Genomic DNA, 22,508 nt, shown 5'->3' with positions numbered 1-22,508 from the left:
GCCTGGAACAACATTTTTCAAGCTCTGAAAGAAAATGGATGCCAACCAAGAATCTTATACCCAGCAAAACTTATCTTCAGATTTGATGATGAATAAAATCCTTCCAAGATAAACAAAAGCTAAAAGAATTTACAAAAAGAAAGCTGGTGCTACAGAACATTCTCAGCAAAATATTCCATGAGGAAGAGATGAAAAACAATGATGTAAATCAGGAAAGGGAAGAACTACACTAAAGGAATGACCAAATAAAGGAGAAACCAAGTCATGTCAAAAAACAAAATGAGCCAAATGACTGGGAATACAAACATATCTCAATAATAACCCTGAATGTTAATGGCCTAAACTCATCAATCAAAAGACATAGACTGGCAGATTGGATTAAAAAGAAAGATCCAACAATATGCTGCCTGCAAGAGACTCATCTCATAGAAAGAGATACCCAGAGACTAAAGGTGAAAGGATGGAAAAAAACATACCTTGCACATGGACTTAGCAAAAAAGTTGGAGTATCCATCCTCATATCAGATAATGTGGACTTCAAGTCAAAGTTAGTCAGAAGGGATAAAGAAGGACATTTCATACTGCTTAAGGGAAGCATAAGTCAGCAAGACAAAACAATCATAAATATCTATGCCCCAAACAGTGGCTCATCCATGAACATCAAACAAATCCTTCTCAATTACAGGAATCAAATAGACCACAACACAATAATACTAGGTGACTTTAACACACCTCTCTCACCACTGGACAAACCTTCCAAATAAAAATTTAACAAGGAAACCATAGATCTCAATAACACAATCAATAATTTAGACTTAACTGACATATATAGAATATACCATCCAACAAAGAGTGATCTTCTCAGCAGTATATGGATCCTTCTCTAAAATAGACCATATATTATGCCACAAAGCTACTGTTAGCAAATACAAGAAGATAGAGATACTGCCTTGTATTCTATCAGATCATAATGGATTGAAATTAGATATAAATGAGAATAAAAATCAGAAACTACTCCAGTACCTGGAGATTAAGTAATAGCTATTGAGTGATGAATGGTTAACAGAAGACATCAGGGGGGAAATAAAATTTCTTAGAGGTAAACGAGAACAAAGATACATCATATCAATATCTCTGGGACACTATGAAAGCAGTACTTAGAGGAAAATTTATTTCATGGAGCTCTTTCAATAAAAGAAGAAAAAACTCAACAAATAAACGACCTAACACTACAGCTCAAAGTCCTAGAAAAAGAAGAACAGAGGAACACCAAAAGTAGTAGAAGACAGGAAATAGTTAAAATCAGAGCTAAAATTAATGAAATTGAAACAAAAGAAGCAATCAAAAAGATTGACATAATAAAAAGTTAGTTCTTTGAAAAAATAAACAAAATTGATAAACCCTTAACCACACTAACCAAGAGGAGAGAGAAAACTCAAATTACTAAAATTTGGAATGAACAAGGAAATATCATGACAGACATGATTGAAATACAAAACATAATCAGCAGCTATTTTAAAAATCTGTACTCTAACAAAATAGAAAATCTTGTAGACATCAACAGGTTTCTAGAGACATATGAAATAACCTAAACTGAACCATATACAATTTAAATAGATCAATTTCAAGTAATGAAATAGAAGAAGTCATCAAAAGTCTACCAACAAAGAAAAGTCCAGGACCAGATGGGTTCTCAGCCAAGTTCTACAAAACCTTTAAAGAAGAGCTCATTCCAATACTTCTCAAAGTATTTCATGAAATAGAAGAGGAGGGAACCCTCCCAAACTCGTTCTATGAAGCCAATATCACCCTGATACCTAAACCAGACAGAGACACATCAAGGAAAGAAAATTTCAGACCAATATCCTTAATGAACATTGACGCAAAAATTCTCAACATAATTTTAGCAAATCGCATACAAAAATATATTAAAAAGATAATGCACCATGATCAAGTGGGCTTTATCCCAGGAACGCAAGGTTGGTTCAACATCAGGAAATCAATAAATGTAATTCACCATATCAACAGACTTAAAGTCAAGAATCACATGATTATTTTGATAGATGCAGAAAAAGCATTTGATAAAATACAGCATCCCTTCATGCTCAAAACACTAGAAAAAATCGGGATAGTGGGAACATTCCTTAACATTGTAAAGGCCATCTATGCTAAGCCCATGGCCAATATCATTCTAAATGGTGAAAAACTAAAAGCATTCCCCCTAAAAACTGGAACAGGGCAGGGATGCCCTCTTTTACCACTTCTATTCAACATTGTCCTTGAAACTCTAGCCAGAGCAATTAGACACACCAAAGAAATTAAAGGGATAAAAATAGGTAAAGAAGAACTCAAACTATCCCTATTTGCTGATGACATGATTGTATACTTAGAGGAACTGGGAAATTCCACCAGAAAACTTTTAGAACTCATAAGTGAATTCAGTAAAGTAGCAGGATATAAGATCAATGCTCATAAATCTAATGCATTTTTATACATAAGTGATGAATCCTCAGAAAGAGAATTTAGGAAAACTACCCCATTCAAATAGCCTCGAAAAAAAGAAGTACTTGGAAATCAATCTAACGAAAGAGGTGAAAGACCTCTTCAATGAGAACTACAGAACACTAAAGAAAGAAATTAAAGAAAATCTTAGAAGATGGAAAGATCTCCCATGTTCTTAGATAGGCACAATTAATATTGTCAAAATGGCCATAATACCAAAAGTGCTATACAGATTCGATGCAATTCCAATTAAAATCCCAATGATGTACCTCACAGAAATAGAGCAAGCAATCATGAAATTCATCTGGAAGAATAAGAAACCCAGGATAGCTGAAGCAATCCTTAGCAGGAAGAGTGAAGCAGGGGATATCGCAATACCAGAACTTCAACTATGCTACAAAGCAATAGTAACAAAAACAGCATAGTATTGGCACCAAAATAGGTAGATCAGTGGTACGAATAGAGGACACAGACACAAACCCAAATAAATACAGTTTTATCATACTAGACAAAGGTGCCAAAAATATGCAATGGAGAAGACAGTCTCTTCAACAATAGCTCGGGTGGCAGAGGCAGGAGGATCATGAGTTCAAAGCCAGCCTCAGAAACTTAGCAAGGTCCTAAGCAAGTCAGAGAGACCCGGTCTAAAACTAAAAATAATTTTTAAAAAAGGACTGGGGATGTGGCTCAGAAGTTAAGTGCCCCTGGGTTCAATTCCAAATACCAAAAAAAAAAAAAAAAAAAAAAAAAAAAAAAGAGAAGAATGTTTCTTTTTATTCCCAATTTGGCACATAGCTTAATAGGAATATAAATGCAGAATTTATTAGTTTTTTTCCCCTCTTAGCTAAAAAAGAAATTCCTTTTGACTTTGTCACTCATAGATATCTTATGTAACCCAGGAATAAACCTCTTAGTCTGAAACATGCCTGAACTGACCTCTGCTTGAGAGGACATCCCAGACATGCAGGCCACCTAAGATTATTTTTTAAAATGTCATTGTTTGAGACAATACAATCTTTTGTTATTCCCCTCTTTAACCAGACCTTAACCAATACCTAGCAATTATAACTTGACTTCTCTCAAATAACACATAATTCCAAATATATACCATGGTGCAAAGTGAAAACTATGAATTAAACATATTTCCAGAGGGGTTTGTCTAGAAAACATTCAGCTCAGAGGCACTGAACAGTTGAATGTGGTTTCCCCGAATCTAGGAAGACCAGTTATTTTATGCACTCTGACATCACGAGTCCTCCGCCCCTCCCCCATTCCAATGCACTCTAAAGATTAAAGGCCCAGCAGTGCAGGGAGGGGGTAAGAGAGGAGCAGAAAATAGTGGCAGAGCCTAGCAATATTAAGCATCAGGAAAAAGCGGATGCCTTTCACCTATAGGCCAACAGAGTCGATGCTATCAAGGTAGCATCCAGGTGTCTTGCCTAGTGTTTTATATTCAGTTTTCACTAACCCCCTTGACTTCATGTGCTTTGTCTACTGTTAGGAAATTACTCATATGCATTCTGGATGATTTGTATTAGGTTTTATAAAAATTTCTTCAGATTTAATATCGTGAGTCATTTTTGGTTTACAGTATTCATTGAAAGTTTCTTTTGCTATCAATATTCCATGTAGGATATTGGATTTTGTTTACAGTAAATTTGTTTTTTTTTTTTTTTTGTAGCCTTCTCAGTACCAAAAATCACAGATATTAATATAGTGCTGTTTAATCATGTGATTCTGTATTCTTTCAGGGTTAGTAGGGTATGGCTGCATAACTGAAACTAGTAGCTTTCATTTGATTCCTGTGAATAGCATACTGCAGAACCACTTAAAAATCTCTTTAGAACAATCAGGATGGAAATGATTTTAATCCCTATCCCCAAATTTCCTTATGAAACTCTTATGCTGTATATGCCAGTAAATACAATACATATTACCCTGGCATTAGATACCAGCTGTGTGCTTTGGTTTTCATACCCTTGTGAATTTTACAGGTAGACTATGAAATTTTTGTTGTGTTTTTGTTTGGGTTTTGGTCGGGGTCTGTCCCTGGGAACAAACTGCTCAAGACCAGCGGTTATAAGCAAGGCCCTGATCTCTGAGTCTTTGCTCATGGGCACCCCTTCAATGGACTGCAGACCTTAGAAGAAAGGAAACAGAGATCAGGATGGTGTTTGTTTTCGGAGTCAAGAATGACATTACTGCCCGAGATGATGACTATGAACCAGCTGGTGGGTGGCCTTGATCTTACAGTACAAAAAGTTCAACCCTTGGCTAACAAGTCAAATCATGAGCACGCAGCATACACAGCATTTTGAAAGTAGGAAACATTAATGCTTTTTATGAACTTCATATGCCTTGGATGATGTTTGTCAATGCCAATAAGTGTACTCTATAAAACTTAGCGACATGCGCTGGCTGATTAATTTTCTTTTATTCTAAAATCATGTAGTAATTATTTTTTTTTCTCCAGTGAGATGGAAAAGGCTCTCGCTTAAAATCAGTGACCACCCCCACCCCCACCTCTTTTTGGTTTTGTTTCCATGGGTTGGCTCTAAGTAGACAGTTCATTTGGAAGTCCAGTTATCAAAGCACAGATTTGAAAAAAAAAAAAAAAATGGCTTGGTAATGCCCAGTAGAGCTGGTTCACACTCCACAAGGGTGTAGACATGGGGTGGGCTAGGGAGAACAGGGTGTGGGTGTGGAGTCAAGACAGGGCTGAAATGAGCCAGACTCTGCCTACTTTAAATCACTCTCGACACTGCCTGCCAATGGAAGCCTGTGTATGGTCTTTGGGACTGTAAGGAGACCGAAGGAGGTTATGCCTTTCAGAATTTGGGAAAACATAACACAAAATTTCATGGCAAGTTAGCAGTGTACGTTTGTCGCTGAGCTTGGGTGAATGGCATTTGGAATTTCACCTTGAAACACCTAGAGGTGGACCATGGACTTTGTGCCAAGGTTGTCGGAAAGCACCACCACTGGATGGCAGTAAAAATCCTTGGATTTCCCTCTGTTCTTTCTTTTTTAAAAAACTCATTGGCTAACCCTTCTTACCCAGTTAAAAACGCCATGCTTTAAGAGTTGATTTTTACCAGAACACCCTACTGTAGTGTGTTTATGCTACATTAGACTCAACTGCAAAAGTGAAAAATAGGGAAAAATACAATTATGTGTATTGTGGTCAAAACACGATGAAGATAATCTGAATAACCACCAGAGTCAGGTAGTTTCCCCGTCGGTTAAAATCATCAGTACTCAGTCACTAAGCCATTTAAACATCAAATTAGGTCCAAAGGGATAATCACACAAGGTCTCATGGGGACTTCAAACTTCTAAATACTGGGAGAAATAATAGCCTCAAGTTAAGGATTCAGGAACTATCTTTTCATTGGTTACCTTCAGAATTGAATGAAAATTACGCAATCTCTAGAGTAGGTTTTTAAAAGAGCACTCATGGGCACTCAAAATTCTCCATATCCAAAAGTAAATTCTTTAATTTTCAAGCTTACTCATTCACTCACTCATTCATTCATTTATTCAATAAACATTCATTGAAACCTATAGACCAGGACTGAGCGTAATGGAGTTAGATGTTCCCTGCCTTATCGTTTGTCAAATTGGAATCGGAAAACTGCTCTTCCCTCCTCCCACCCCATCTCTCACAGCCAGTCAACAGCAGGCACGATCAATTCTACATTCTAAAGATCTCTGGACCCCATCCAGGTCTCCTCTTTCCCATTTCCGTCCTGTCTCACTGTTCTTCCTTCCCCTTTTCTCATCTCCCTCTAATCCACTTTCTACTCGGTAGCCAGGGTGGTATTTCAAACACGTAAGCCTGATCAAATTTACTCCTCTGCTTAAAACCATCCTGTGACCTTCCACTGTCTTTCAGATAAATGTCTGTGTGTCTCTTGCTTTTCTTCTCCATCTCACCACATGCCATGTGTCCTCTTGCCATCTGCACTCCAGGAACTGGTCACGTGGAACTTTGAATTCCATGATGGTAACCCTCTCTTTGGGACATTCCTTACACCTGTTCTACCGTGCTTGGTTAATTCTCCCTTTCTTCCTTCTGCCAAGACTCCTTGGTCTGAGCAAGTGCTGCTTCAGTGTTAGCTTAACTGTCACTTCTTCGAAGATGCCTTGCTTGACCCAGTGAAGGTTAGGTCATTTTTTATGTTTCCCCATAGTACTCTAAATTCCCCCTCTTATCATCACATTTTATTGAAATTACTTGTTTAATGTTGACCTTTATCATGATACTGGTGGTTTTCAATCCCAAGGGGTTAATAAAAAAATATTGATGTTGGTACTCTGTCAATGGAATTACAATCGCTGGGAATGAGATGCGGTCTGGTCGCTTTAGTTTTGGAATTTTCTATTTTGATGTAAACTAAAATGTATAGGAAAGTTGCAAGAAGAGCATAAATAACTCCCCTACACCTTTGACTCAGATTCATGGGTTACTTACATCTTCCTATTTTAATTTTTTTTCCTTTTCTTTCTTCAACTCTCCTTGTACATTTTTTAATGAAGTTTTTGCAATTAAGTTGATATGTGTCTTTACCCCCATTTACTTCAGTGTGTGCTTCCTAAGAAAAAGGACTCTCTCATATATAAACACCAAATAATGGTTAAACATCAGGAAGTTTTACACAGATACAATCCTGTTACCTAATCAAGAATACACATTCGGATTTTATCAGGTGTCCCATTAACATTCTTGTTGAAGGATGGGTTCCCAGGATATATACTCTAGGTTGGAGATTAGTGTGAAGGAATCTTTTTTATGTGCTTTATCTTTTTAATTTAAATTTTTTTCATACACGTATATAGGGTAATAATGTCTGTCTCATTCTACCATCCTTCCCATCCCTACCGCCCCACCCCTCCCCTCACTATCCTCTGCATAATCCAAAGTTCATGAAGGAATTTTCTTTAGGATTGATCTTGGAATAAACACTAGGGAAGGGAAGGGAGCACTGAGTACTGGACTGAGGAAGAGGATGGTCTGTGATGCAGTCTTGACAAAGGTTGGACCCTCCCTTTGGGCTCCCTGGAAACCGTATGGCCCCTTAATGTTGTTCTGAAATAAGGTGATGGGCCTGGCCTTTTATATTTTCACTGACCACCTCCTGGCTCTTGGTTGCCCCTAGGGAAAGAGGCATGACATTGTGCAAGGCAAAACTCCAGTCCAGGATAATTTCTAGAGGGCTGGTAGCGGAGACTGATTGACAGCAAAGCTTTCAGTCTTAAAGATATCGGAGTAGCACATCTCAGCTTCTACCATGATCTATCACTTGTACTACTCAGATCTACTTCTTCATATAATTCCAGGGAAGTGCTCTTTTAAGCACCTGTTGGGCTTTTCTTCCTGGGGGAAACGTGTAAGAAGACTGCTGGTATAGATAGATGAGAGCTCTGGCCACTGCAGTTGGAGCCACACTGCTACTCATTTTAGATCATTCTCAGCCACCGTCTTTGCCCAGGAGTTGGTCTACCTGTTCGCATGATCCAGATCCTTGTTCCTGAGACCTCTGAGCTCCTGACTACCATGCCCTTCTTAAGCATGACCGCTGTGCTGATTCTTTCACTATCAAAATACACAAGGGAATGTCAATAGGTGCCCCCCCCAGTGGATCACCAGGACACCAACCACATTCTCCTCTGTTCCATCGTGTGGCTTCGGCTCTCCGGCTTCTTGCTGCTAGCCAGTGGGTGGGTGGCAGCTTCAGAATCCCATATCAGCATGGGCTTTCTTGGACCACTCTTGCCATAGCTGCAAGTTAGTATTCCTGGAAATCAAACTCAGCTGGAGATCAGCACCCAGGAATTGAATAAAGGAGTGTTCTTAGGAACAATGCCCCTCCCTAAAGGGAGAAGGGAAGGAATCAATATTGGGTAGAAGGACATGATACAGTTTCAAGGTTCTCCATCCCATTTCAGTCCATAAAGTCCTGCTGCTTTAAAGGTTTTGTTAAAACCAGCCAAATCAGTGGCTTGTGTGTGTGTACCCCAGCATCTATTTCTATAGTGTATTCGCTTCCCCATCAATGAAACACAGGGTATACCCCATGGAGATTAACGTCTCTGTCAAGTTTTTCAAAAAAATCTTTCCCTTTATTCCTCTGCAGGAATACCTTTTATTCTTCCCAGTATAGCAGTTATACTTCAACATTTTTCCCATAAAACATTTCTCTTATTTATGAAGTGATATATTATTGGGGTATTTTTCAATACAATTTTTCTTTCAAGTGCTTCACTTTGAAGTTCTTTAGGAAAGTTAAACTGTTAGAGAATAGAACAAGTACCATAAGTAGAGACATGTTAGAAACACTCGTACTTTCACCCAAATGCATGGCCAATACTGAGTGATTTGTTGTGATGTTTGTTTCTTCACATCTCCAGCAGTGTTTTCTACGTGACTTCCCCAAAACCGTGCTGACAAAGGAATATGTTTTAGTTTGTTGATCTTTTGGTTTAAAATTATTTCAAGCACTTTTTACTGTGGCAGGACAAACTGGAGAACTGGTGGTTCGTGGCTTCCTTTGCTTCATTGTAAAGTTTAAAATCCTAAAAGGAGAGTCTAAGTAATTATTGGTGAAACTGGTGGAAAACTCGGTTTGTTCTCCATAATTGTAAATGTCTGAAAAACTGCTGAAGTTTTTCTTCCTGTTCTGAATATTTGGCTTTTAGATATCTTGCTAACCACAATGACTTCAAATTATTACCATGATATCATGAGACATAATATCATGAGACATAATACACCAACCAGCTAGGGAGAACACTATCATTAATGGCAGTGAATATAAATCCGTATTTCAGATGACTTTCTTGATAACTTTAGACTAACAGGGACTACTTCTTGCTGGTTTAATTATTTCATATTATACATATATATATATTTGATAAAATAGGATAAAACTATATATATATATATATACATATATTTATAAGTGTGTCATTTTTTTCATTTTTTTTAGCCTCATGTGGCTGATAAAGTTTGTACTCTGAGCAGAAGGATTTGCTTTGCATTTTATTTAGGTCTATTTTGTTATCCTTTTACCAATTTGTGTTTGTTTTTGCCATGCTGGGGATTGAACCCAGGGCTTCCCGAATGCTAGGCAAGCACTCTGTACTAAGTTATATCCCCTGTTGGTATTTTTCTTTCACCTTTTCTTTCCCCAGAAATCTTTCAAAGTCATTTTTCTAATATGAAGGTTAATTTAATTCCAATTAGAATTTTATTGTCTAAAAGTCCCCTTACTAGGCATATGTTAATGCAAATACCTTAAGACTTGCTAGAAGCCATCAATGAAGTCAGCACTATCATCTCTGCCACTTTTTTCTCCACAGGACATCTTAAAGTCACGGAGGCTTGGGAGCTGTAATTAGAGCAGGTTATTAGCATAACCTGATTGACATGTCATCAATAACAAGATGGAAAATTAAGGGTTTCTGTTCAGTCAGATCTCCCCAGTCTTGACTTCTAAAAGTGGTGTTCTGGACCTCAATGCAGAATTTTACCTTCGCCCCTATTAATTTCATTTTCTTTCATTTGTCCCTTTACTTTAGCCTGTCGTGATAGTTTGGGATTCCGATTCTGTTTTCCAGTGTGAGTGTTCACTCCCTCAAGTTTGTATTCCCTCTTTATCTTTCTTTAAGACATTTATGTAAACATTAAGGAGTATATCTCTTTAAGGCAGGAAAAAGAAGCAATACCAAAAAAAAAGCAACTTCCTTTGCTCAAGTTGCTGGGCTCCTTGTGGAACTGACAATGGCAGGATGGTTTAGTCTGTAGTCTCCTTGGGGTTTCCTGCCTGGGGACTTCAGGATTTCAGGATTGGGCAACATGAGTCAAATAGCTCTAAAGCTCTTTGTTCTCAACCCCCCCTTGCAAATCAGACCTAGAGATCTGATTGGAACCCTCTCAGGTTCCAACTCACCCGTCCTGCCACCCGATTCCCCCAATTTCTCATGACCCCCTTCCGAAAGGGACATTTAAAGAAAAGTCTTTCTCAGATTTCCCTGTTGCCAATTTTTTTCCCCAACTCAGTAACAATACTTCCTTTTATTCACTGATATGTTGCTGATTATTCAGTTTGAAACCAGTAGAATCAAGAAGGGAAGATTCTAGGGCTCCAGGTAGCTCTTCGTGATGGCTACACTGAAGGAATCTAGCACTTCCCACTTACTCTGAAAACTGAGTGGAAATGAGCTTGAATCCAGTCTTAAGCATGGTGAATTTGAAGCACTCAACAACATCCGCATGGAGATGTTAAGAGACCATGGAATGAACCAGTCTGGAGTTGAGAAGGCTTACCCTGGGCTTAGTGCTCTGTGATGTTCTGAGGGTACATCTGAGCATAAACTGAGTAAGTGCTGCCACTACTTCAGTCTCAAGGCAATCACGGTCCTCAGAAAGACTTGGGTGGCCAGAAAAAGCCACAGGGGAGAAAAGGCCCTTTTGCATGTCTCTGTGATCCTGTAATTGTGGACAACACATGTTAAGAATCATGTAACAGGTTGCTCTTAGAACTCAGCAACCCCAATCTAGACAACCCATGCTGACTTTGCCCTGGGATTATTTAACTAGCCTCGCTCACCCACCAATTTTCCCTAGAACAATCATCCTTGAAGAAACCAGTAGCATTTGTATGCTTTCTCTGATTTCACTTGGGAACATGTACCCACTATGCCACATTCTGTCCATCAAGGCAGCACAAAAGTTCAACCAAGTTCAAGAGCAAGAGATATAACTCTATCTTTCCATGGGAAGAGTGCCAAAGAATTTCGCAAACATTTTTTAAAAAATCACAACAGACACTTATGGTTTGGGGCTTGCAGAACACTCTGAACTATTATTTTTCTCATCTCTAGAATTATACCACGTGGCATGCTACATTGCCTGTATGTGGACATGCCAAAGAACAGAAGGGAGGGACATTTAGCCAGGACACTTGAGGCCCTATGCTGGTGCAAGATCAGAAATGGAATCATCGGTGGGTCCTGTGTGGTTCTAGGAAGGCCTCTGAGTGTTGCTGCCTGAAGAGTTCATTTCCATGGGGAGCCTACAAAGCAGCTGGGCAGACTGCAGTGAAACTAATTAGTCACCACTCTCTCCTGGCACCTCCAGGTAGGCACACAGCTGTCCATGTATTGTGCTGGGGCATGTCCCATCAAACATGGGACCTAACCTGAGAGGAACATACCCACTTCTGGAAAACTGAGGCTGCTCAGGCTCCACCAATGGAAGGAAATCAGAGCAATTTCCAGGTTTGAAACCTTGATGGAATCAGAGGTGTGATTAGAATGAGAGGCACCAGTAATAGGACCAGAGTTTCTGTACATGACTTGGGTGTAACAACTGGGTTGGGAAGGGGAACCTAGGAATTTGTCTTGAACATACTTTTTGTATAGCCAGAATTCTACTTTTACTTAAATTGTATGTTTATTTGGGATGGCTTCGGGGGTGAAGTCTAAAGAATGTCATGAGGGCTAAAGACCCACATGAATCATCCATTGGTGTTGTGACTTGAACTAGCACATTGTTTTGAAAGCAGGGACATGGTTTAGGAAGCCCAGTTACCTATTAGGCAAAGTTACAGACTGAGGTTTTCATATATCTCCATGCGTTCCCTGCTTCTTCTCAGTCTTTACCACATCTAATTCTTACTAGAATGCTTTCATCATCAGGAGGAGAGATGGTGGCTCTGTGCTCTAGCATCTTTACAAAGTTAAATGGCCCATAGGCTCCATGTCCCCAACAAGAGGAGGTGCTTGATTTCTGAGCTGAGACTTCCATAACTCCATTGACACAGCTAGTGTTGATAGTTCATGGGACCCTCCTCCTCCCTAGTGACTGAACCAATGCTCTTTATAATGAAGAAGGTTCCCAACTCTTCCCAGCTGACTGTGTCCTCCAGGGATCTCCTCTCCATGTCTATATTCATTGTCTTATCCCTGATGCCAAAACCTACTGTTTAACACTGGATCTCCATGAAATTGTATCTTTAGAAGAGAAGGAACATTGTGAGGATGTTGAGATGCACTATGGACTGAATGTTTGTGTCCCTCTGAGATTCATATGTTGAAGCCCAATTACCAAAGTGATGGTATTAGAAGGTGGAGACTTCAAGACGTGATTAGATCATCAGTGTAACGTGCTCATAAATGGGATTAGTGCCCTTGAAAAAGAAGCTCCAGAGAGCTGCCTCCCCCTTCCCTTCTGCCAGATGAGGACTCAGGGGGAAGGCAACATCTATAAGAAAACGAGTCTTCAGCAGACCCTGAATCAGCAGTTTTCCTGTTCTTGTAAGAAATAAATTTCTGTTGTTTATAGGCTACCTAGTTTATGGTAGTTTGTTATAGCAGATTGAACAAACTAAGACAGAAGGCCACACATGTAAAGACCACTTTAGGTGTGCTCCTGTGTCTGATAATGGCTACAACCTTTGCATTGACCTGGCCACTTTCCGAATGCCAAAATGTGCAACTCTAAGATCTATGTGACACTGTGTTTGCAAAGAAGTAATTCCTGGAGCTTCCAAACACTTTTCACATGCTTGTACGCCTAAATATAAAACATGGATGATCCACTGTGGTAAACAGAAGACTTTTCTCTACTGGAAGAGAATTGACCTCAAACCCTACTCTGCTTTTGTAGTGACCTATAAGCCCTTGGTACACTTCTTAGAAAATGTGGCAGGGCCAAAGGTATGGTCATTAAACAAATGATCACAAACTGGGAGACTTAAAGCAACACAAATTTATTCTAACCATCTTTGAGGCTAGAAGTCTAAAAAGGTGTTGGCAGGGCCATGCTCCCTCGAGGCTTAGGGGGAAAGCCCTGCTTGCCTCTCCCTAGCTTCTGGTGGTTCTAGGAATTCCTTGGTGTTCCTTGAATTGTGCCTACATCACTCTAATCTCTGCTTGTGTCTTCATGTGACCTCCTCCTGTGATCTGTGTATCCTCTCCCCTTACAAGAGCAACAGGAAAATTTCACCTTGAGATCCTCCACTAATTTACCTGTAAGGATCCTATTTTCAAATGAGGCCACATTCTGAGTTTCATGAACAAACATGAATTTGGGGGCATACTAGTCACTCCCCTACAAACATACAACTTAAAAATCCTCCTTTGTGGCTTCTCAGTGTTCAACAATTCCTTCGTATTATGTCACCTTAATATTCAAACGTTTTTGGACTCTCTGTACTTCTAACTCCTTTCAAGTACAAGTCAAAACAGAATTTTAATTTATATGCAACAATACAGTGAAATAAATATGCTTAAACTTAATAATATTAATTTAATGTGATGGATGACATTTTCTAAGATTAAGTTGTTCTTCACACATATGAGGTATACTGATTGTTCTTGCTTGCTAATATTACCATTATTTCTTTCATCATTTTTATCTCTTCTAACTTTAATGAATTTGGGCTCATCCTTAGTCTGGGTACAAATGTGTCCTCTACTTATTTACTTACACAAATTCATTCTTTTAAATCACGTGGCAAAATGTCACCACCTGCAGCAATAACCCCGGGAGTCTGAAAATCAGAGGCAGACTGGGAATGAGCAGTATCTTTATTTAGTCCGAAGTTACTTCCTCCCTTGCACCAGGGAAGGAGCATCTTATATACAATCGAACAGCCAATCATCTTAGAATAGCTCGTGCATGATCAGTGCACGAGCTAGGGAGCTAGGGGTCGTCTACAGTACGGAAGGAAACCTGACCAATCAGAGTAGAGATTAGGTATAAGCAGGCCCTGCTAAGGCCACACATGCACCACCTCTTTGCTCTTTGCCAGCCGCCATCTTAGAACTACTCCTCATATGACTATATAGAATATGTAATATGTCTCTCAGCAAAATTTAGTTAAAGGATGATGATTAATATTTATGTTAATTCTTTAAAGATTACATCATTTAAATGACCCAAAATTTAAAAAAAAATTTTTTTTCCTTGAGAATGTAGACATCTACATGTGGACTGCATTTTGAGAAAACTGATGTCTGGCCCTAAATCATGAGAGTTCCTGTTGTGAGTGCTCTCCATACAAATTGTAATAGCACCTTCTCAGGATGCTATTAAGAAAAACCCTTTAGAAAACAAGAAATTTTTTGGACCTGAGCTAATTTTTCCAGCTTGAGATTCCAGCCTTGGTATCAACAGGTCTGGAGTGGAAGTTTCCTAATCATGTCACCAGCTAATTCCTGGGATTTTTTAGATTCAGAATTTTAGCCTGAGACTTTCCATTCTTTATGTCCTGCTAACCAACACAAGAAACAGAGCTGTCTTTGCTTGGATACCAGCCACCAGATCAGAATTCTGAGAACTGCAAATTCTTTATCTTCATTTTGGCTTATCTTGATCTAGGCTTTCCTCTAATCTTTGAAACCAGTGTCTTTGGTGTACAGGTGGGAATGAGAAGCATATTCTGGTCTCCATTGTTTTGTCTGTCCAGTCCCCTTTCCATCTTCCTGTCCAACAGAATCAGTCTCTTTGACTCTGGTGATGGTCATGAGATTCAGGCAGGGCCAGTTATATTACCTTAATCCTGGTCACAGGGATTATTATAAGAAGTGGCCAAGCCAATCTGAGTCCTGACACAGGAGTTTTCTCACCAAAGGAGAAAGGAAGGAGCCCTTTTCATCTCTGTTTCTGTGAGAAGATGTGAGCCCAGAAGAGAGATATTTCTAATCTCATGGAGAATACAGCTTGAGAGTTGGAAATAGCCATGAAAACTGAAGGAAAAGACTCATGATAGTGTTCCAGCATGGGATCCAGATATCTTAATGCCCCTCCCTCTTGACTCTTCCAAAGTTCAGTTAAATAAATTCATAAAATTCCCCTTTTATATGTAAACTAGTTAATTTGGGATCTTTCCCCTTGTAACAATCAATTGTGAGTGATTCATTTATTCATTAAAAAAAAAGATAACCTTACAGCTGAGATCTAACCCTCTACTTCTAAAATAAGCTGTTCTCTCTCTACTCATGTCAGCTATTTTGAATCGCTTTAGGATTTCTGTTAGAATCTACCAGAAGTGGGAAGTGGTTCTGGAGGCTTGGGTACCTAGGAATAAAGATTTCACTAACTTTGACAGTAATTCCTTTTGTTCTGAGAAACTGTGATGGGTTTTGGGGGTACATAAAACATAAGATGATATTCCCTATTGTTTTTTAGGCTAAACTGTGTAAAGGGGTACCTTAAATATGCAAAAGTTACAGTAGCAGAAGTAGCTAGGAATTGGGTGGTTGCTGATTTGAGCTATGTAAGGAATTCACTCTTCTCTCATTGTCAGTCGCTGCCCTGACACCTGACATCTTCTCTACTCTTGACTCCAGGAGCTCATGAAGCACACAGCCTAGCCCAAGTCAAACAGGAACACTCTTCCTATCATTAGGGGTGGTTCAGTGATGTGTACTTGATCTAGTCAAAGCCAGTGAGACTTTGGATGGCACTTCTGGAAGAGCAGTGTTTTCTTTTCAACACTAGGTTTAAATGTGAGGGGATGTAAGAAGGATATTACCATAACCATCTCTTGACTGTGAACAGTCTGCTCAAGAATGGAGCCAACTCGGAGGAAGTGGGCCCAAACGAAGATGAGAAAGAAGCAGCCAGATCTTACTAAGGGTATTGGACCCACTGCCTGGCGCCACACCTGAAGTTTGGTTGGTTTTGTTGTCGTTTACGTGCAAGAGAACATAGAATAATGATAAAATAGGCTTAATGAAATTTAATAATACTTAAAAACACGTTCAAAGTATGAATAAGTCACCCCAAAGTACCAGACTCTGGTACTAGGAAAGAATCTAATGACTTGGATCTGTGTCATTTAAAACAAAGCAGAGGTGAACCTGCTAGCCTGCCTGGCTGCCTTCCTTCCTACCTTCCTTCCTTCCCCTTCTGCCCTGCATCTTTGAATTCCACATACATTATGAACTAGACATTGAAAATATCTGCACTTTGGAATAACAGAGGGTAGCAGAGACTACTTTGTAGGCTGTTCTGAGCTGGAGACAAATTGTCTTGATCATAGTAACCACTACAACCACTTATTGACTGAGTGTAGGCCAGGAATTGCACTAGTATTCCATTACTTACCCTTAATTCTAAAACAGATATTGTTCTAATTTGAAGTATAGGTGAGAAAGTAGATATTCAGACAGTTAAAGATCACCCATATGTAAAAGGCAACAAATTTTGAAGTCAGGTTTGTCTGACTCCAAAACCTACGTTCTTTCTACTTTTTCCATGCTTCCTTCCAGCATACACAGCGGGAGAGGTGTCTGGTCCTTCATACTGGTCAGTTCAATGCCTTGGGGACAACTTCACCTAAGTTGTTGACCTCTCTCAGTCTATCTTCCCAATGCTATTAGGTCATTATGGCCATTACAAGCATTAGCTGTGACCTTCTAGAATTTCTGATGGCTCTGCATTTGGCGTGGTGCCTTTGGTACATAATGCTTATGGTTTCCGTGCCCAGATTGCAATACCCCAAGGACCTCTCAACCATTCCAAGCCTGGTGAGTTCTCACAGTGGGTTTTGCCACAGATCCGTCCACTTCTCAAGGCTGCAACAAATGCTGATAGTAGCAGGTACTCTTTGTAATCCCCAGTCTTCACCCTCTGACCTACCTTCTATCTACTTTAATCATAGTCATTCGTAAGTCATTTATAAGTCACCACTGATAGAGAGAAGTCTTGTCTGATATCTGATAGTGACCTATAGTTCATATTCTGCTTTAGTGAGCACACCTTGCAGGCACTTACTACCCACAGCCAGATCACCAAACTCTAGCCACTCAATTCTGAAAACCACTTCTGCCTCTACATTCATTGCTTTACTCCTTCTTCCTGCTTGATGATTAAATTCCTTAAATTGAAACTCTGATTATGATGTTTGGGCTGTGCTTTCCTTGTTCTTTTTTCTCAGCCCTGACTGTCATGGCCTCTTCATCATAGAAACAGAAAGTAGAATTGTGGTTTTTGGGACTGCAGGGAGAGGGCAAGGTGGGGTTGTTGTTTAAAGAACATAGAGTTTCAGTTTTGCCAGATAGAAATATTCTGATGACCTATCTGCATCACAAAAGTGTGAATACACTTAACACTATAAACTGTACATCAAAAAATGGTTTAGGGTAAATCCTATGTTAGATGTTTTTTGCTACAATTTTTAAAATGCCAAAAAAAAAAATTGTTGGCACCCAGAAAAAATAATGATCCCTACATCCAAACCTTTTCTAAAAGACTTAAACTGAATTTGCTACCAATGGGCACAAATTAGAACTAACATTGATGGAAGTTTACATCAGAACATGCTCCAGGGTGGAACTGGATGTTGGCTATAGCTATAATCAAAATTCACAGCATAGCCTGCTCCCTTGAGTCACTTTTTTATATTAGCTAAGGACGTATTTTGACCTCTGGATCACCCCCCTGTCACCAGATGGTTGGTTTTCAAACTTCAATGTGCAATAGCAATCACAGGCTTATTATAAAAATATATTCCAAAATTTACCCTAGACATACTAAAGTAGAAATCCTCTAGAGCTGAGTCTCAGAAATTTGAATGTCCAATATACTGTCCATATTATTTTGATGGAGGCTGTCATTGGACCATGACTTGAGAAACTTGGTTTTAGAAGGTACAGTCCTCTTGGGGAAAGGACAAAATGTCTAAGTTATTTTTTTCCTCGCATGGCTCAAGCTCAAAGTTTTGTACTTAGAGGGCCTGATATGTAGCCAAGCAAATAAACAAAAACAGGAAGAAAAGTATTTTGTAAGAATTATCATCAAAACACAATTTATAGCATATGGTTTCTTTTAGAATTAGTTTTACATTAACATACAATATTTGGATAAGCCCTGTCGTAAGGAGCTACGTACGCCATGATGCTAGCTCCAGAAATGTGGCTTTGGTGTTCAGTGTTTTGAAATTCAGACTCTCAGATGCTCTGATCTCATACAGCCCTTCTTATCTCTCTTTAGCCTCTACATGGAATGAAGAATTTCTAGCTTCAGTTTCAATCCGATTCACAACTTTTAAAACCTATTCTTAAAGCAGTGTTAAAGAGCATTTATAGTGTATTTTATAGTATAGTCTATCCACGCAAAAATAACTGTGAATACAAAAATTAAAATTTCTTATACTTTAGAATTTAATTTCTGCCTGAGGAAAAAGAAAAGTTGATCAAGTGAGCAAGCAGTTTGGAGTTGCCTCGTTTGGATTAAATTCATGATTTTATTTTTAAAGGAGCACATTCATGACATCACAAGGGTGAACAATGACAGTCTATTGATTTTTTACTTAGAAATTAATGAGATAATTTGTTCATGTTCTGGAAGATAGTTGCCTATCAGATCAGTGGTTAAATAGATGACTGAGAATGTCCTCTCTTACCCTGAGAGTGTGAGTTTACATTGCCTAAGTAATGTCTTGATGCACTCAGTATTACTTGGCGGTACTGTGAAATGTAATTTGTTTCTCACAAATAACATAGGTTTTAGCCAAAGTTTGCCTGTATGAAGTGAGGTTCATAATGGCTTTATCTCTGTGTATTTTAAAATGACATCATGCATTAGAAATATAAACATTCAAATGAAAAACCAAAAATTGGATCAGCTAGTAAAACCCAGTAGATTTCGCTCTTAACTTTTCAAAGGGACTTATCTATCATGTATTTTCTTTCTCTCCTGTATTATTGTATTAAGATGTCAATAGTAACATAGTGATTGCCAGAATGCTTTCTTTGGATGCAGCCAGGATTTGTAGCATTCTGAAATGTCTTGAGAGACTTGCAAGTGCAGATTCCAGGTCACAGGGTTAGAACTGAAATGACCTCAGAGATGGAGCAAGAGGACATCTAGGTTACTGAGTTGCTCAAGAGTACATAATGGCAGAGCTGACTTGATTCTCTCTCTCTCTTTTTAAATTTTTTAAAATTTTTTATTATTTATTTATTTATTTTACAGTTGCATTTTGATTCATTGTACACAAATAGGGTACATCATTTCTTTTCTATGGTTGTGCACGATGTAGATTCATACCATTCGTGTAAACATACATGTACATAGGGTAACGATGTCTGTCTCACTCCACCATTTTTCATACCACCCCTCCCTCTCATTATCCTCTTCTATTCTTCTTTCATCCCCACCCCCGCCCATCATCCACTTATCAGGGAAAATATTCTCTCTTAAGACAATGCATTTCCCACCAGTTTGAAGGAGAAAAGATTAATTTATTTTGTTTACTCTCCTCTTCTCAATGTCTTTTGCAATCTACCTGGTATTATGTGTACTTGTTTTTTCCAAGTCGATTACCTACTGTGGCAGACAGATGCCAGGGTGGTCCCTGTGACTTCACTGTTGGTATTCACACCCTTCAATCCCTCTCCTTGGGTATGGGAAGGACTATGACTTGCATTCCACTTAACTGGATGCAAAAAAGGTGACTGGACATACATGATCACATGAACATGACTGCCTTACACAGGACAGGATGCCATCTTAACAGGAGATCCTCTCCTATAGCCTGCTTGGTCAGACATGGATGAGCTGGGTCCACCTCTTTATAATCTTAAAAGGCTGCCATCAAAATATTGATTGGACTTTGGTCTCATCTAAGGCCCAAGTGGGGTTGGGTTTGCTTCTAAGCATGAGGTTGTTGGTAGCACCCAGTTCCTGGCCAGCTGTCAGATTAAGGATTTTAGTTTCTTGCTGGCCGTTTTGAGAAGCTAGCTATATGGCCCTATGCAGTTCACAATATGGCAGCATCTTCTTCAAAGCCAACAAGGAAGAGGGAGAATCTCTTGGCCATACTGGGCACAATGAGAAGACTCCTCTATTTTAACTTGCTGCATCTAGTTAGGGTGAATTTGTACTCATAATTTATGCTAGAATTCTAAAGCTTATGGTTGTGTTTACCTGGTCACTATCAATATAAACTCAGTTTAAGGTTTTTTCATTAATTGCATCATTATATGATTCAGGGAATCATACAGTATATTGACCTTATCATGCGTTCAAACACAATCTGTTGCTTAAGTAAGAAACCTGTATAAACTATTAAATCAGTAACCATCCTACCATATGCTGGACTTAGAAAGACTGCCAAAATAATAAATTCTAATTATCAAGGGGTAAATCAATTTCACTGCCACATTCTCTCCTACTACCTTTCCTCCTTCCTTCCAAAGATTGCACAAGATAAGGTAATATGGAGGCACCGGTGCTCTTGCAGCCCGTAGCCGTCTCCCTTTGCTTTCAGATGTGTGCCATGCATAGTTCCTACAGTGCTCTGTCTTCTTGACTGCACATTTTATTCCCAGGGATGGTTTTGCTTCTTCCTGCTGCCAACAGTGATTAGCTTCACAAACAACCTTGTGGTTGAGTCCAAAGGTTTTTCCCAAAGGAGCATACAACTGGCAGAAACAGCAAAAGAAGTGTCCATGTTTCAGAATTAATAGAATCATGTTTACCACAGTACCAATTAGAATTTCCTTTAGTTATTACAACATCAGATTTTAGCTTTGACAAAACTCAAGGCATTTATCATTAAAGAGTCTCAAGATCTTTTTGTTGTTACACGGAAACTAGTGCTGTTTTATTTTAGGTGCGTGGCAAAGTGACAGAATAGCAAGGGAGTCCAAAGCCAAGTGCAGCAAAGGCAGTCTGGTTTAGATTTTCCCACTGAATATGGGCCTCTCCTGGGAGATGTCATGAACGCTTGCATTTGGGCCAGAGTTTTTGTAATCTTGCAAGGTAACTTTAACATGTTTACTGAGAATTGAGTTAAATAAAAATAAACTACTGATGAAGTACAAATTGATTTTAATTAAGTTAATGGGAAAGTTTCATTTCTATTCCATTAAGTCTTTTTGTCCCTTCAGTTACTTTTATATTTCATTTTAGAATATAGAATCCCTCCTGACTTTCAACCATCTTTCAACGTGGCTTCTAAAATATAAAGGCCCCTTTTAACCTGTGTCCTTTTCAATAGTCATTCCAGCAATTCATGTTTATTGTCATTCTTATGCTACACCAATCAAATCAAAGCAACGTAGTTCATATTCCACAATTTAGTAGAGCTTCTGACCTCTGTGGACAAAGATAGGCTACTATTAAAATACCTACTGGCTCAGCGACATACAGTGCATTCAGCCCATTTGAGCAATAAGAGCAGACTTTTTCTTTGAGGATGTTAGCTTAGGTTTCCCCTATATGGCATATGTTGAATTTCTTTTTAGATGACTAAAGTAAAAAATGCATTTCCCTCCACTAACAGAACCCAAATAATTGCAGAGCATCACACATTCCTTTACCTGACAAGGCCTTTGGCTTTTCCCCTATGCCTGTTGAGAGTCTGCCATGACTTTTAGATTAAGAACACAGAGCTTTTCTGTGCCCATAAATGTTTTAATGCTTCATTTCTAGAGATGGGCTATATGGGGAGATCTAGGAGGTTGTTCTTTTTGAGACGTAAAATATTTTCCCACGAGAAGGAACATTTCCAAAGGACAATGACAGTCTGGTAAATGTACTTGAGTTTCTTAAAAGCATTCATTCTTTTCACATGGAAGCATGGTTTGCCCCCCAAAGCATATCACCCCGTCGCCAGGCCTTTCGTGCCAATGTCAACTCACGCGCCTTTCAACCTCTGCACTCCGCTGCAGCTGTTACAGCCTGACCACAGTCATGCGCTCTCTTCTTCCCTTTTGCTAAAACAAGGAAGTCATTCACACTTTTCTCTCCTTCTCCCTCTCTTTCTTTCCCTCCCTCCCAACCTGTACCTGGGATATGGAGACTCTAACTTTCCCCTCACTAACTTGGTTGATCCCATAATTCAACCTATGGTTTCTCTCATAAGGACCTTGCATTAGGCTAAGAACAGATGAGAAATGGCTGGGTTAGGAAGCAGTAATCAAATCGCTGAGCACAAATAGAGGATGGGACATTTTGTTTCCAGGAGAGACTTTTAATTTCTTTG

Source organism: Sciurus carolinensis, chromosome 13, assembly GCF_902686445.1.
Source record: "Sciurus carolinensis chromosome 13, mSciCar1.2, whole genome shotgun sequence".
Classification (NCBI taxonomy): domain Eukaryota; kingdom Metazoa; phylum Chordata; class Mammalia; order Rodentia; family Sciuridae; genus Sciurus; species Sciurus carolinensis.
Note: the sequence above shows the minus strand (reverse complement) of the source record.